This window comes from Rhipicephalus microplus, chromosome 1, assembly GCF_043290135.1.
Source record: "Rhipicephalus microplus isolate Deutch F79 chromosome 1, USDA_Rmic, whole genome shotgun sequence".
Taxonomy (NCBI): Eukaryota; Metazoa; Arthropoda; class Arachnida; order Ixodida; family Ixodidae; genus Rhipicephalus; species Rhipicephalus microplus.
Genome location: NC_134700.1, coordinates 98,141,746 through 98,147,745, shown reverse-complemented (window position 1 = coordinate 98,147,745; position 6,000 = coordinate 98,141,746).

Here is a 6,000-nt window from a genome sequence, read left to right as displayed (position 1 = left end):
TAGCAGGTGACGATTGAGGTTCACCAGGCAATACGTTTAAATACAGAAGAAAAAATAATATTGGTTAGGAGTATCTGGCTCGTGCCTACTGGACGTGTCCTTCAATTTGCTGTTAACTCATTGTACTTTTGAAATAATTCAGATTAGAAACTTTAAATGCGATTATCTCAAAACATTCTTTTTGTGTACTTACTTTCCTTCTTCTCTCCAACCTAGAATGATAAATGTCAGCCAGTATTTGGATATCTAAATGGGAAATATGCAGAAGCATAATTATCGTTGTGTGAAGAAGTGCTCTTCTGCAACACATTTATTAGCCATAATCAAGTGATAATCATGCACTAGAGATAAAAAAAATTACAAAAAAGAACATTACAATCTTTAGTTAAATCTGATTTAGCAAGAAGAGGAATGGCTCGTGATCACAATTATAGTAAAATAGTAACTGTAGCTCTTATGGTTATGAAGAACAAAGTATGTAATCTTTGCCTAAAATACATGGCGGGTATAGGGCTTACCCTGCTTCCTTAAAATCAGGAAATGACGGAATGAACTATGTATACAGAGTGGCCAAGGAGAACTAGAATGCAAAAAAATGCAAAAGATAGAGCATCAGAAACAAGGATACAGAGAACACTGGTGTATTTGTCAAAACTCTGCTGAATTATATGCACCGTGTCTCTAAATAAATTGTCCACCTTTTACTAGTCCCAATAAATAAACGAAATGAGATAGATATGGGAAATCTTCTTAAAGTGAAAATAAAAATGAGAGCTGTGTGAATAGGAAAACTTTGGGTGCAAAGCGAATTCAGGTGTTGAAGTGTGAGTGCAAATAGAATCGAATATGTCAAGAATACTTTTTTAATAGTTCAAAGCAAAGTTCCAAAAAAAAGGATGAAGCACTAGCAGGCTGGTGTTTTATAATTGTATCCAGAAAGAGGTAATGCAGAGGTCAAATTGTGTTAGTACACAATTTGGTGCAACCAAGGTGTTGCTGCAACAGTTTACACAAGAAAGGCAAAAAGGCCATTTCCTCGGCCAATCCTCCTCTTTCAACTTCTGTGAAAACCCAACTGATGCGGCATACAAGGTTGTGCTGTTTTGGAGTTAGGAGTTCTAAATATACCTTGTAGACATCAACATTACAGAACGTCATCTGAAATTTTGGATGCTAAAAATCTTTGACATCTGATTTTTTAAACTTCATGTCCAAATTACAGGTCCAAAATAGTATTAATTGAGCCCCCACCTCTGCCACATCTATCACCTTCATGTTGGAAGGAGCGTTTTCTTGAATCAATACATGTGCGACCGAAGCGGTTCCTGAAAAATAACTTTGCCGCATTGCTAGAATATTATTAGGTGAAGCATATTGCAGGTCTCAAAGAGTCACTTTTGATCGGACGTTGACTGCAATTGTCTTTGGGAAGATCAATTAGTTTGAGTAGCAAAATTACAGTGTGAATTGACTCGATTAGATTCAGAATTTAAAATATTGGCACATCCCTAGTAAAAACCTCTAAATTTCCTAGCTGTTCAGTGCAGTTAAATGTGGCCTCTACTTGTTGCCCACCACATCTAAATGATATTCAAGTTACTCCCAACCACAGTTAAGGATGTCCCGTATGACAAGTGAATAACATCTGTGATGAACTGTTTTAAGTGATTAATCCTGGTGATACATTCTCCATACTCGTGTTGCTTCATGTAATCCCACAAGTAAGAGTATAGTGGCGTCAAATTCGGTGATCATGGTGGCCATGACTTGAAAAAAAAGCCTGCCTGCGCTCTGTTGGAAAATTTTTTGTTCAAGGTTGAGAAAGGCAGAAAGAAATTATGTCAAAACACATGAGGAAGGCAGTCACCCAAAGCCCTCAGCGAGGCTTCTTGAGGTTGTGGTTAACATGGTCACAAGTTCAAATTAGCATCGGTATAATGCATAATATATATGTAGCAAGGAAGGTTCAAATTAGAAGTGACTGTCCGCACTTCCTTTATGTTATGACAGTCACGTGGTTGCTGGTGGGGCACCAGACTGGCGCACATCTTGTATGGTTTGTCTGAATAGTCACTCCATCACCAGAACAAGAACTGACCCCCTGCTGCGGTAACTGGCCATCATTATCATCACCCTGACCACCTCCACTGCAGGGCAAAGGCCTTTCCCCTGAACCGCCAATTAGCTTTGCCTTGTGCTTTCTGCTGCCACGTTACAACTGCAAACTTTTTAATCTCATCAGCCCACATCACTTTATGTCTCCCCCTTGTGTGTTTGCTTTCTCTGGAATACAGTCAGTTATTCTTAATGGCGATCGGTTATCCTGCCTACGCGCTACGTGCTTGGCCCATGTCCATTTCTTCTTCTTGATTTTAACTATAATATTCTTAAAACCAGTTTGTTCCCTGGCCCTTTCTGCCCTCTCCTTGTCTCGTAAAGGGGCTTTGAAACACTTTTTCAAGTAACCATGGAATGAATTTACTAAAAAAGGCTATTGCCTCACAAATTCAACATTGCAAAAATTTTAAAGATTATTTCAGTACGAGCAGAGTTAGAAAAAATTGTCGTACACTGTAATCTCATTGTCTCTTTTCCCGTTCTGACGAAAACGCTGGAAGCTAAGCAGGGGCGATGACATGGGCAAAGAAAATAATGTCACGCGTGCTTTGTGACCTCCAGCACATTTTTCTTTATTCGAATACGTGGCCTTTTCAGTGTGAGCGCTTGTACACACATGAGAAAGTCGTGGCCTCCCGCGGCGATCCCTGTAACGGCCGATCGCACCAGGTTCAAATCAGCCAATGGCTGAAAGAAAGCCTTCTACAAGTGATTTTTGAGCTTCCTCCACCATTTCTCGAGAGAAGAGAAATAAATTTTTAGCTGGCATCAATAATTTATTCTGAATTTCAGGCCGCGTGCGCCACTATAATATTTGGCTCACGTGTTCTCGGGAGCCTCTACTATCAATCGTCAGCGTTTTCTTACCAGGCTCAAAAAGTGTTGCAGCACCGTTTAAGGCTACATCTATCATTTTTCTCTCCCTCACTTGATGCATCCAGCCCAATTCAAACTGAACCCTCTTTGTAAGGCTGCAGGTTTCTGCTTCACAGGTAAGTAGCGACAAGATGCAGCTGTTATATTTACCATTTATGAATTCAGGATGCTTCCTAATGTGGCCCACCCTATTCTTATTCTACTAGTCATTTTATACTCATAATTTGGCTCCACCGTTACTACCTGTCCCAAGTAGACATAATCTTTTACAAACTTCCAGCATCTCTCCACCTATTGGAAAGGGCTGTTTCCTGTCGTGACTGTTCCACATTACTTTAGTTTTATGCATAATAATTTTCAGACCTACTCTTCTGCTTTGCATATCCAGTTCGGTAATCACAAGCTGTAACTGATCACCCGAGTTGCTCATCAAGGCAATGTTATCAGTGAATCGCATGTTACTAAGATACTCTCCATTTATCTCTAACTCTTTCCAATCTAGGGCCCTGAAAACCTCCTGTAAACACAAGTATCGCAAATGAGTTATGCGGAAACCCGCAAGGTCGCGGAAGGGTTAAGAAAGGGAAAGAAGACAACCACCCAGAAACCTGTAAACACACTATGAATAGCATTGGAGAGATTGTGTCTCCCTGTCTTACACCCTTCTTTATTGGGATTCTGTCACTTTTTTTGTGAAGAACTATGGTGACTGTGGATCCATTGTAGATTTATTCCTGTATGTTTATGTAGGGTTCTTCGATGCACTGATTCGTAGTGCCTGCATTACTGCTAATGTCTCGACTGAGTCGAACGCCTTCTCGTAATCTATCAAGGCTATGTAGTATAGGGATTGGTTGTATTCCGCGCATTTCTCTATTAACTGCTTGATAGTATGACTATAGTCTGTTGTGGAGTAGTCTACACGAAATCCTGCTTGGTCCTTTGGTTGATCGAACTCTAATGCCGCCTTAATTCCATTAACTATTATTTTTGTAAATATCACATAGAGAATGGACACTAAGCTGATCAGCCTGTAATTTTTCAAGTCCTTGGTAAGTGGCCAGCGCCTCTCATATGAGCCTCCTTACTACGCCCTGGCCCTCAGACTCCAGCAGCTTCCGAACATTGGACCACGGCGGCTGTTGGACATGTAAAGCAGCAGAGGGCACTAAAATTTTCTAGTTTCGACAGGCTGTTACTGGAAAATGAACCTCGAAACGTTCCACACCGACACCTTATCAGGCTAAGATAGGGTAGAAGGATCACTTTATAAGCTAGAAAACATAAATTATAACATTATCGGCCTTAGTGAAGTTCGAAAGAACTGGAGAAGCATACAGCATACTAAATATAAATAGCAGATATGTCATGTGCTATGAAGGGCTTTCTGATGGGAAAGACTGTGGGGTGGGTCTTGAATTCACAGAGACCTCGCAAGCAACATGAAAGAGTTCTCTAGTGTCAATGAAAGAGTAGCAAGCCTCATTATCGAACTAAACAAGCGATACAAACTCAAATCGATCGAGGTGTATGACCCAACATCTACTCATGACGACAGAGAAGAAGAACAGCCAAATGAGGCTATCGAACTAGCAATGTAACAATGGTGCACCCAGTACAACATAATCATGGGAAATTTCAATGCAAAAGTAGAAGCGAAACAAAATGTGGAAGAAGCAATTGTTAATTATGGTACTAACTTTAGTAGTAGCAGAACGAAGATGTCAGTAGATTTCACAGAGTGGAATAGGCTCCGCACATTGAACACCTTTTTCTAAAAGTGTTACAAAATAAGAAGTTGACACGAAAAATCCCACACGGACAAATGAACAACATAATAGATTTTATGCTACGCAGAAACTTAGGCATAATACAGGACACTGATGTCATACACCAGGTCAAGCACAGTGACCATAGCTTTGTAAGGATAACAATAGCACTTAGTTTGAGATCTCGAGTAAGGTTACCTATGAGAAGACAACTCAACCTAGACGTAGTAAGAACAAAATCAGAAGCGTTTGTGATTAAGATCGGAAACCAATACGCACCTTTAAGAGAAGAGGATAATGCTGGTGTTGAAGCGATGAAAGAAACAGGAACTAGACTGATGTCTGAAGAGGCTATTGAAATTGGAGGCGAGGTACTAAAAGAACTTGGCAAGCTTTCTCGATACACTGAGGACTTGATAAATGGCAACACCCATGAGAAAAATTAACTTCATATCTAAATAGCATAACTCAGATGACAAAGCTTATCAACAAGAAGAAAGAGCACGAATTAAGAAACTAGAATGTCAAAGGAACACCAGCATCAAAACTGCAAAAAAAAGAACAAGTAGAATGAAGCAAAATGCACGCCTTAAAGGACAAGCAGGCAAATATTATAGACAACTTCAATGCCACAGTTCGGGTGGTAGAAGCATTTTACGCTGAGCTATATAGCTATAAAATGAGTCATCCAACTTTGAGTGAACGTCGTAAAGAGAAACATACCAACTGCCATATGTTACTACCAACGAGATTAGAAAGGTCATACAGAATATGCCATGCGAGAAGGCAGTTGGCCACGATGAATAATACTGCATCTAAGTAAGTATGCAGTAGAATGTACTTGGACAAAATTAGCTCTGCTTTAAACATAGACTGCAAGTGAAATGTCAACTACTCTAGAAGACATTCCAAGAAAATGCCGCAATTGTTAACAAAACTCAATTGACCTGTTCGATTGCCAACAAGTTACAGGACCAGAAAAAAAGTAGATAGATTTCATGCAAATCAGTTTCCATTGTAGAAAATGAAGTGTTTTTTAAAAGGATGGTGGCCTTAAAACAAAAGAACACGATGATTAAGTTTTAATGGGCCCTCTGCGTCTGATTCAGTCCTTCGCATTCTTAATAATATTTTGGTGCAGAAAACCCCATGGAGACACGTCTTACTTTCTTTGCATCCATTGAAGAGCTCTCTACTCTGCCACTACTGGTGATGAACGATAACTGCTAATGCGGAC